Source organism: Simochromis diagramma, unplaced genomic scaffold (genome assembly GCF_900408965.1).
Source record: "Simochromis diagramma unplaced genomic scaffold, fSimDia1.1 OVJJ01000141.1, whole genome shotgun sequence".
Lineage (NCBI taxonomy): Eukaryota > Metazoa > Chordata > Actinopteri > Cichliformes > Cichlidae > Simochromis > Simochromis diagramma.
This window is the reverse complement of record NW_024387350.1, coordinates 1,241,515-1,253,376: the sequence shown is the minus strand read 5'-3', so window position 1 is coordinate 1,253,376 and position 11,862 is coordinate 1,241,515. Positions and strand designations below refer to the sequence as shown.

General features: G+C 41.5%; 1 long non-coding RNA gene across 1 annotated transcript; it reads left to right on the top strand.

The window, feature by feature from the left end:
• The first annotated feature begins 238 nt into the window (after nucleotides 1-238).
• LOC120718428 lies at nucleotides 239-10,321 on the top strand. The gene is made up of 3 exons (XR_005692485.1): nucleotides 239-250; nucleotides 7,346-7,349; nucleotides 10,150-10,321. It is a non-coding gene; the product is annotated as an uncharacterized LOC120718428 (long non-coding RNA).
• Nucleotides 10,322-11,862: the final 1,541 nt, after the last annotated feature.

Below are 11,862 nucleotides of genomic sequence, written 5' to 3'. Positions count from 1 at the left end.
AACTCGTCCAAGCTGTTAGAAGCAGCCTTCATTGTGTCCCAGTCTGTAGACTCCAAACACGTGCGAAGCTCCTCCACAGCCTCGTTGCTGTGGAGTGGTTTGGAGAGGTTTGGAGAGCTTCAGCCTCTGTCTGTACGCGGGGATTAGGTGGATCGTGACGTGGTCAGAAAGTCCGAGTGAAGCGCGGGGCACCGCACGATAGGCCCCGCTGATCGTGCTGTAACATTGATCTAATGTCCTCTCCTCTCTGGTCGGGCATTTAATATACTGCTTGTATTTGGGAAGCTCATGGCTCAGATTGGCTTTGTTAAAGTCCCCAAGAGCAATGATGAGAGAGTCCGGGTATGTCCGCTCCATGTGGAGTATCTGCTCCGCGAGTGCGCACTGAGCTGCCTGCGCATCCGCGTCTGGCGGGATGTAAACAGCGGCCAGGATGAATGAAGCAAACTCCCGCGGAGAATAAAACGGTTTGCAGTGAATAAAAAGCAGAGGTGGGACCAAGTCATTGTTTTGCAAGTCTCAAGTAAGTCTCAAGTCTTTATCCTCAAGTCTCAAGTCAAGTCTCAAGTAATGTCAGGCAAGTCAGAGTCGAGTCTCAAGTCACTGGTGTAAAAGTCCAAGTAAAGTCACAAGTCTGAAATTTTGAATTTCAAGTCCTTTCGAGTCTTTAAAAAAAAACGAAAAAAAGCATGTTGCAGTTATATGCTAAATGTAAATATTAGAACATGTAATTTTTAAATCTGTGTTTTTCTCAACACATGACAAAATAGTGAACTTAGAAAATATACACAAATTGTGAAATTGCACCTCTTTAAAATGCAGCTCAATTAAACCTAGCTCCAAGAATAATTTTCACCGACAGTTCTGAGATAAGCTGCATGTTATTCTTGGATGTGGTTGTAGGACTGGCTTTAAAATCGCATGACAAAAATATCATACACATTTAAAAAAAACTGCATCACCAACGTAGCCTGGAAAACATTTGCTAGTTAGATGAAGTCAGCTATCTCATCGTAGCATATTTATATGCATATTTATAATTATACGCTTCTTGGAGTGAACGCATACACTCGTGAAGTTTAGTAACTTCCGGTCACTGCAACAAGCCCAGGTACAGTTTACCGACGGATGGGTACAGGACCTTGAAATGCACCGTGTAGAAAGTAAAGACCATCGTACGTATCATAAGTTTACCAGTCTCACAAATCGTCGTCATAAATACACATTCGTTAACCGTTTATTAATAGGACCTTTGAGCTCAATGGTAATTAATTAGCAGTGGAAATAATTTCTGGTAGCATCACAGAAATGTAGCAGTGACAATAATACTGTATGCTGTAATCGTACTGGGCAATTAGTGATACAAAAAACCTGTTTTATCCTGTGAATAAAAGTATATGTTTTTGTCAATGTACCATAATAACAGAAGCGAAACACAATATTGTGTCAGGACAATTCACTATTTATGCACAATAAACAAAGGAGCATAGCGCGACATATTCTGTTCAGCGCCAGACTTGCTTGTAACCTATATCACCAATTATGTTAAGAAAAATGACGTATTAACTACAACAGCAGACTGACCTTCGTGTAAATGCTTGAGCAGACTAACCTGTGAGCTGGAGTGTTCTGGGACGTTATAATTGGTCTTTGAATGGCTGCAATCCAGGCCATCCGTCGCCTCTTTGTTACTTCGGAAACATGGCTTGAACAATTTCTCTTCAACGACGTAATCCGATAACAACCGATCTCTTTACCCGTCGGCTTCCCGTGGCTGTCATGCGACCGGCTATTGCAGTTAATAATACAACAGCTTCTTGACATTTTTGTGTTTCTTTTTATCACTGTATAACTGATTTCAATTGAAAGCCTGCGTGCGCTAGTACCGCTTGCCACGAGTTCCCAGAATCCTTTGCGATTCTACCCGTGAATGACGTCACATTTTCAATCTCTATATAATATGCATGTTAAATTTTATATTTGGGGTAAAATATCAAGTCTTTTCAAGTAAACCGGTTCAAGTCCAATTCAAGTCCCAAGTCATTGGTGTAAAAGTCCAAGTCAAGTCACAAGTCTTAGAACATTTTTTCAAGTCAAGTCTAAAGTCATAAAATTAATGACTCGAGTCTGACTCGAGTCCAAGTCATGTGACTCGAGTCCACACCTCTGATAAAAAGGTATTCCAGAGAGGAAGAACAGTGCTGAGCAATCACTGTCACATCTGTGCACCAGCCACTATTAATGTAGAAGCAGACACCTCCACCTTTGGTCTTACCAGAGAGAGAGGCCTGCCGGTCCGCGTGCAGCAGATGAAAGCCCTCCAGCTTGAGCGCGCAGTCCGGGATGTCCTCACTGAGCCACGACTCCGTAAAACATAGGACACAGGAGGAGGCAAAGTCTCTGTTCATGCTTCTCATCAGGGCCAGTTCGTCTATCTTATTCCCGAGTGAGCGTACGTTGGAAAGGAAGATCCCAGGAAGAGTAGTTCGCAGTCCACGTCTGCTCAGACGCACGAGTGCGCCGGCTCGCTTCCCTCTCTTTCGGTGTCTCACTTTCCTGATCAGAGTCAGCAGTAAATCTGCCGCAGATGCGACAAATATTGGAAATAGATCCACAGGTGTTGTAGTCCTGTAGTTAAGAAGCTCTTCTCTGGTGTAAGAATATCCAGAGGAGTGCCCAGACACAGAAGAAATGCACAAATGCACAAAAACAAAACAGAAGTAACGCACCGAAGCACCAGGGCATCCATACGCGGCGCCATCTTGGTATTCATATCGTTGCATTAAAGCCATTAAAGTGTCTTACAATCCCTGTTAACACATGCCTGCTGACACATGACACACAGTAATGTGTGTTTGAATACAACCTGAAACCTGTTAATGTTCTGATATAACATCAGATTTCTCCACATGCAGGGCAGAGAACTTCCTGCATCTGTCACACAAAAAGTGGAAAACATATTTGTTTGACATTTTAATCATAATAACAAAAAAATAAAAAATGTTGGTAGATCCACTTTTTAGGAAGATGAGGTGATGAAGAAGAGAGTATTGAGTGGGAAAAGGCCTGTGAGTTCATGTAAATTCTGCTTCTGCTGTAAGACACAGACCTAAAAATGTATAAATTCTCCATGATTCTCATTTCTATCCATCATCTTGAACACTGACTATAAATGTGTTCACTTCATTATTGTGTGATTTGGTTTCTTCACGTTTCTCCTTCAGTGCAAATAAAGGACTGTTAGAGTGTGTGCTGTGTGTTTTTCTGAAGCATGACAATCCTTTCCAACAAGTATTTCCAGCTGTTTGTCTCCACTCTGCACTTTAGTCTTTCTTCCTGTCATGTCTGTGTCTGTCCACCAGGTGTCTCCCTCAGCTCATTTTCTCCAAATCAGAAGCTTCAGATTTGTGGAGACGCTGTACCTCCCAGCAGGGCTGGACTGGGACAAAAAATTGGCCCGGGCATTTTGACTAGCGACCGGCCCACCAGGTATTATAAGATAAGATAAGATAAGATAAGATACCTTTATTAGTCCCACAAGGGGAAATTTCATGTTAAGGCTGCCGACCTATTGCACACAATGGCGGCGCCATCTTACCCTCCGACCATACATACATTAAACAAAAACATTACATGGGGAAGACAGGTCAGAGAGGTATAACAATGGAAAAATGCACCACATGAGGAAAGATAAGGAGAAAAAAATAATCAGTTTGAGAACAGAAAAAAACACCTCTGCACATAGCACATGAAAAAAACATATCTTGCAGCTCCACCCAGCCATCAGCGCCAGGTAGCAGGGGCAAGCTCAGTTTTGTGCACCTGCCTCCTATCATTTAATGTGCAGCTGGAAATCAGTTGCTACAATTCCATGCTCTGCTCCTCCACCATTGCCGTTTATCTCTTCAAGGCATAAGAATCCAGCTGTTTTCTATCCCTCCTTCTGCAAAGTGCAGAAGCAAAGTTTGCCAAGTTCTTTCTTTATCCCTCATTCGCAAAGGCAGGTTTTTCTACCAACAAGTTGCCAGTTTCTTTGCATCTATCATTGCAAAAAGGAGCAGCTAACCCTTCCAGCAATGGGATGCCAGGTTCTTTCTAAATCTATCATTCATAAATGCAGGATCAAGCTTTCTACCACAGAGTTGCCACTTTCTCTGCATCTATCATTGCACAAAGCAGCAGTGAACCCTTCTGCTTCCAGGATATCAGTTCTCTGCCATCTACATATTGTTTGCAGAAAAAAAAAAGAAAAAGAACATGGGCACCAGATAGTGAGTTCATTGCTCTACTATCCTTCATTTGCAACATGCTGCAGCAAACTTCCTGACACTGGGATGCCAGTTTATCATTCGCAAAATGCAGAAACAAGTTTTTCTGCCACTGGGATGTGAGTTTCTCCGCATCTAGCCTTCATATGTTAAGCAGCAGTGATTCCTTTTGGCACTAAGATTCCAGGTTATCTGTCTCTATCCCTGCTTGTCAAATGCAGCAGAAAGCTTTTTGCATCAGGATGCCAGGTTCTCTATATTCTAAGCTTCCTTCACAAAATAAAGCAGCTCACTTTTCGAACACTGGATTGGCAGCCTCGGCCATCTGTCATTTGCAAAAACAACAACAACAACAACAAAAACTATTATCAGCTTCAGGTTGCCAGTTTGTTGCTCTACTATCCTTGGTTTGCAACTTGCAGTAGTAAAATTTTCTGGCACCAGGATGCCAGTCTTCTTCCCCATATCGTTCATTTGCAAACACAGCAGTAAACATTCCTTACACCGGAATGCCAGTTTCTCAGTTTTGTCCCTTCCTCCGCAAATGTAGTAACAAACCCTTCTGGTACAGGGGTGGCATTTTCTCTGCCATCTATCCTTCCTTCGCAATGCACCAGCGAACCATCGTGGCAACAGGATTCCAGGTTCTCTATCCTCGATTGCTCTTTTTTAAAACATTTTAAGCGCATAATTCCTCAAGGCGTCCCTTCACTTCTCATATGCTTTTTCTAAAGATTTGTAATGTGCTGAATATGAATACGCATATTCAGCACGTTACGGCAGACTGGATGACATGCTCATGCTTTTCAGAATACTTTTATTCACACTTTTGTTTGCTGTTCACTCCAGACCGGCTGCAGCTTCTCAGCTCAGCTACACACATCACCAACAAGAACAACGACAGACAAAAAGCAGAGCTTTTTATGCCGGTGAGGTGTGATTGTAGATGACATGCAGGCAGTGTTGGGGAGTAACGGAATACATGTACTGCCGTTACGTATTTAAAATACAAAATATGAGTAACTGTATTCCGTTACAGTTACCATTTAAAAAGGTGGTATTCAGAATACAGTTACTTTGTTGAAATAAATGGATTACACTGCGGTACTTTCCTGTTTCATATTGTCGCGGGTCAGGACTGTTTGGGTTTTGTTTGACAGCTACGTTCTGTTGTTCCAGGCGGCAGCGTTACGGTTGCCATGGTTACAGGGCGACGCTCTCTCTCTCTCTCTCTGCGACTGTGTGTTTCCTGGGTGAGAGAGGCCTTTTCGTTGTTGTTGTTGTTGTGCTAAGCTAACAGGCAGAATGCTACAAGCATAGCTCTAAAGAATGTAGCATCATGGGCAGTTTAGTCCGTGTTGCAGGGAGAATGGACTGCCATACACGTTATGGGTCTGTGAGCACGAGGAGGGAGAAAAAGGGGAGTGGAAAGGTACGAGTTGTCATCGAGCAAAAACGGGAGCTGGAAGCATGTAAATATAATAATAACCACTGCAGCCAAGAAGAGAGCCTGACGAGCCCAGTTGTAAGTAAGCTATTAAGACTCGACTGTACACCGTGTTTGTGTTTTCCTCCGAAAACAATAAGTTCCGTTGGAGCAGTCTTTCAACGCCTCTCTCTGTCTCTCGCAAGAAAAGTTGACCCACACAACAAAGTAAAGCTATTTTTCGGCTACGAGCCGACAGGGACCCCGCCGTATTAGTCAGAGGTCCCTTTACTACAGTTCGGAGTCGCGGACCTTCAGTAATAGTAATAAATCACACAGCAATAGTACATTCACGTTGTTGTAAAAAGCATGATAATATATTAATAATCCAAAGTATTCAGAATACGTTACTGTCATTGAGTAACGTAACAGAATACGTTACAGAATACATTTTAGGGCATGTATTCTGTATTCTGTAATGGAATACATTTTAAAAGTAACCTTCCCAACACTGCATGCAGGTGATTCCATCTCCCCTGCAGCAGCACCGCAGACCACACCCCGCCACAGGTATAATTTAAACTCACATGATTATCAACCATAAGAACAAATTCAGATTTATATTGTATAAGGCAGTGGTTCTCAGACTTCTTCATTCCCCACGTGGCAGGACGAAATATTTTCACACCCCCATCTAAACAATGACAGAAAAGCCTAGCTGCAACTTTATTTAGACAATAAACTCATTCACAATGAATCCTTCAGTATTTTTTGTTTTAACTTTCATTTCAAACAACTATTTGTAACTTTCATCACTAGTCTGCTTCATTAGTCTCCACCACTTCTTCAAAAAAGCAACAAATAAAGCAGAATGTGAACATTGCCAATCATGGAAAAATAAAGTTCAGTCTTATAAAAAACACAACAACCCAGAAACCTGTGAACAGAGATGAAAAATATCTAACTTAGTGAGAGTTTAATACTATTCACTCTTAGTGGCTGCAGTGAGCCTGTTTTTCACTGCAGAGCTGTGGCATGGAGACAGAATTTATTTCCCTTGTGTCGGGAGCATTCGCTGGGCAGGGCGAGCGGATCCAGTTGACTCCGCCTCCATTACAACCAACTAGACGTGGAAGTATTGAACTGCTTTTGTGAAAAATGAGTGTTGTCACATTACCATTCAGTTTGTGGGTTACAACAGAAAATGATACATATACTGTCCTCACGTTATCGGACAGGATTATTTCAATAAACAAAAGGACATTTTGACTGATTATTATTTTTATTCTTCTGTTCAGAGCTAAAACCTCCAACATTTCAGGAGTAGTTAGTCATTATAAGAGGTGTTCGTAGACTAAAAATCAAGAGTGTGGGATACTGTTTGTCTATGGTGCGCCTGCTGCCTGCGGCACAGGGAGGAGAGGGCGGGGCAGGATTCTCTGGCTGGCGCAGCATCTAATAACCAACTCGAAAAATAAAACAAAATAAAAACAAACCAACAAACACGAAAACAGCAGACATTATGATACAGACTTATAATTTGCACCGACGTTTTATGGAAATTCTATACACGAAAAGTGAGCGCGAGAGCCCTCGGTGCGCCTGCTCGCTGCTGAAGTCAAAGTAAACTTTATTGTCATCTCCGCTACAGTCCAGTATATAGAGAGACGAGACGACGAGGCTCCAGTTACAGCAGTGCAAGTAAACAAACAATAAATATAAGAAGAGTAAGAAAATAAATATACACTTTAGGACTAGTGGTAAAGGGATCAATAACAATTTAAAATTTATAACTTACAGTTTGATGATTCAAAGTCTCACACACAACCTGTCGAAAGGGGAGGGAGACCTGCTGCTTCCAAATAGAGCACATTTAATTCATAATGATGTAAATCCAAGTCCATTATGTATTCATGATTTGAATCCTGGGTTGTGCGAAATCCCAGAAATAAACCATAGACAAAGCGAATCTGTGAAATAAGGTGTAGGTCTGTTAGGTTATGATTCTTGGGTTGGGGGATGGGTGTTCATACGGGAGTGCAAAATTAAAACCAAGATGGACAAGAAAAGTTCAAAGCCATCAGATCCTTAGTTTAGAAAAGGAAGTGTTTAGTGGGAGTATTCGCCCAGGGCACCAAACAGGCTAGGATCACCACTGCATCCAGGAATAGACATGTCTTGGTGCCTCCATCTCTCATGACTGGATATTAAGGTTGACCATGAAACAGCATTTCAAAAGAGCAAATATCTCATTTATTATCTCTAATATCACGGTGGTTAGCACTGTTGCCGCACAGCAAGAAGGTCCTGAGTTCAATTCCAACATCAGGCCGGGGTCTTTCTGTGTGGAGTTTGCATGTTCTCCCCGTGTTTGCGTGGGTTCCCTCCGGGTACTCCGGCTTCCTCCCACCGTCCAAAGACATGCAGCTTGTGGGGATAGGTTAATTGGAAAATCCAAATTGCCATTAGGTGTGAATGTGCGAGTGAATGTGAGTGTGAATGGTTGTCTGTCCCTGTGTGTTGGCCCTGCGACAGACTGGCGACCTGTCCAGGGTGTACCCTGCCTCTTGCCCTATGACAGCTGGGATAGGCTCCAGCGCCCCCCGCGACCCTGAAAAGGATAAGTGGAAGCGGATGGATGGATGGATGAATAAACTGTCAAAACATTGGAACGTGCTCAGAGGTTAGCTGCTGTACCCTGTACAGACACACTGACCCTATTGTAAGGTCACTGAGAAGATGCAATGCAATACATCAACAACTGTACAGTGTTCGAATCTCTAATCAGCGATGGTGGAGAAATTCTAAAAGAACAACTTAGAATAAATAAAGCAGTAAAAAGTCACTCGTCAGTTTATTAATACTATTCTGAAAAAGTACTTAAATGCTCGATTTCACTGAAAGTAAATTAAGAACATTTAAAATTATAATTGATTCTATAGCAAAATGGATCATCTAAAGCAATCATCATTGTTTCATTTATTCCTTGATCTTGTTACAGGTTTTCTTTGTATTTATATTTTACAACCATGTTTCACTTTAAAACACGTTGTTAAAAGAAAGAGAAATATGTGTGCAGCCACATTTTTGTTTATGTTAAATAAACATTATTGGTCATTTTACCAACTGATGTTGCCTTTTGAAACAAGATAACTATAACTGACAACATTAATTTGAATGCAATCAGTAAATACAGTTAAGACTGAATATGTGATCCGATAGAATACCAGAGTCAGATAAACATTATTGAAGCGGGACACCAGAGAATAAAAGCAACAAACAAGTACAAAACTAGAAAATATATACTTAAAAAAACATACTTGAATTCACTCAAATCTTGTCATTCCTTGTACGTATTATACACTTGTAGGAAAATAACTTGTCAAGCAAAAACATTTTTGCTGAAAGATCAATGTGAAGATGGAGCCTCCAATCACAACATCCGCAGGTGAAATATTAATATGAAAACATAAAAGTAGAGCTTGTTTTCAGAATTACTTAATTCTGGTAAAACTCTCAATTACATAAAAAAGAATTTACTTGACAGGTCTGGAAAATGAAACCATGGCAAAGTGTCTTAAATCTGCATTTTCTTTAACAAATAATGAATTAGACCAACTGTTAAATTGACATGCAGTTGTTTGCACTAAAGGAAAACACCACTATCATCTCATGCGGCTACCACATCGGCGCCAGCTGCAAGGCTGGAGCTGAACAACAACAATCAGAGCTCTGCTACACCCTTAAGTAAAGTGGCATCAGCGGCAGCTGGTGACAGCTGATGATGAGCGGCAGGTGTAGCAGCCTCCAATGCAGAACCCTTCCAGGATCGTGAACGAGCAAACACACACACACAGGGGGAGACAGAGGAAAAAGGGAGAGCGACCAATGACAATATGGAAAATAACATGGAAAACAAATATATTAATAAGGACCTCCCGGGCAGGACGATCCGAGAGGATTGCCAGCCCGAGTTAAGAACAAAACCCATAAGTGCTGGGTCCCTGGACCAAGGCCTGGACCCTGGGTCCTTAAATCAATGACATTAAACACATTGCTTATTAGTTTAGCTTGAGACTTTCCCATTTCACACTTATTCAAGAACAGCTTTCTGAACTTATATTTTATTAAATTTTTCTACTCAAATTTTTTGAAAATATGAACTGTACTGAATTTGAAGGTTTTTAGCTCTGGTGCTGTCTACTCTCTAGTTTTTTTCCACTTCAAGGCTTCGGGTGAACCCGTTGTGAGAACTTGCCCCACTGTATCATGTGACTTACTGAGATCACATGAGCCAAGAGTGGGTGTTAAGGCGTCTGGGAAGGGATCTCAAAACTGGATTATAGATGGCAGACAGTTGGTGTCATAAACCACCGCCTTTGTTCAAAGATGGTTGTTCACAGTGGACATAGATGGCTTCTTTCACTCTTCTTTTAAACCATTTGTCTTTATCAGAAATGCGAACATTGGCATCCTCGAAAGAGTGACCTTTGACCTTTAGATGCAGATGTACAGCTGAGTCTTATCCTGTCGAGGTGGCTCTTCCCTGTTGTGCCATGTGTTTATGCAGTGGCTGTTTGGTCTTTCCAATGTAGAGAACAAAGCATTCCTCGCTACACTGTACATGCAGCTCCTGTCTGTGTCATTGTTTCACAAATCAAGATACAGTGATAATCAAATTGGCCAGCAGGTGTCACTGTGGAGATATAACAAATTACTTACTTACTTATTTAATCAATATAATTCCAGCACAAATGCCTCAAACATTTCAGTGTTTCATGAAGCTTCACTTTGCCCATGAGTACGAGAAGCAGAGGAGGAAAGAGACAGTAGCACACAAAGACAGAGGCAGCGATGTGTCCTTCTGGAGTACAGATCGATACAGAAATATCAATTCCTCTTATACCAGATAGCTATGTTCTACAATCGTTTCTATATATTAAAATATCAATATTTTAGTAAACTGAGGTAACTTTGTGGTTTATGATTAACAGGAACACAGTGTAAAGTAACTACATTGTTGCTATTGTTGGGATCATCTAAATGATTGGTAGGAACTACTTCTGTCACAGTGATATGTAATGCATCATCGCTCACATGTGCTCAGTCACTCGATTTACAATAATAGCTGATTATAGTCATGTGTGGATCTATTTCAGCTCCACAAACAGCCAAGATGCAGTTTGTAACACATGTGACAAGACCACAATCCTTATCAAACACAAACAAAAGTAAATCATAACACAGAAGCGTCTTCAAATTAGCCTGTAGGGGGAGGTGAACAGTCACTGTGTTGTTCTTTACTCCCCTATTCAGAGGTGCAACATTTCTGCTGGGATGTATGTGATGTGGGACAGCTACTGGAAAGAAGTAACCAAGTTGACCCCGTCCTCCAAAATTATCCCAAGTGTGGAGGAAGGAGAAAACTCAAGGTGTACTTTAGGGAAGAGCTCAAGCACAGCTTGCCTGCTCTCTGAGGTGTAGACGACTTGCTACTAGAGCTCATGCCAACAATCAGAGCTATGCCAAATGTCAAATCTTCCTGTTCCGGTGGCACCACAGGGTCAGTTGTTCATGCCAGTTCATGGTCAGCAAAAAGTAATCCCCAATACCAACATATGCAGCCAGCCAGCCCTTCTTCTATAGCCCTGCCCATCGACGGAGAAGACACGTGCAACATGATCATGATAACTGTGTACACTGTTACAGGTGTGGTAGCAGTGAGCACTATTGGGCACGAGTGAGAGGAGGATAGACAGCTCGGGTAAAACTTGTTTATTTATTACGTGTATTTTGTGTTAGTTCGGTCATTAAATATTCTGGCATGGTTGCTGAACAATCGCTGTGTTGTTCTTAACTTAAGTTATACTCAACACAGACGAGCACTATCCAGGTACAGAGGGACAAAATGTGGTGCTGTTGGCGACGTGAATTCTGGAAAGTGGCTGATGTGTAGGCTTAGAGTTTTTTTATTGAGTACCATGTGTTCAAATTTACACTGACTAATATGGTTATGAAATAACTGATGAAATAAATACATGCTACACTAAATAGCTGTATGAGTTTAGCCTGGACTAAAATGTGTGTCCTTGAAATCACCTCACATGAATTTAGTTGTCCGAGATTTAGTCAGCTAAAGTTGCATATAGCATTTAAACTGGATTAAAT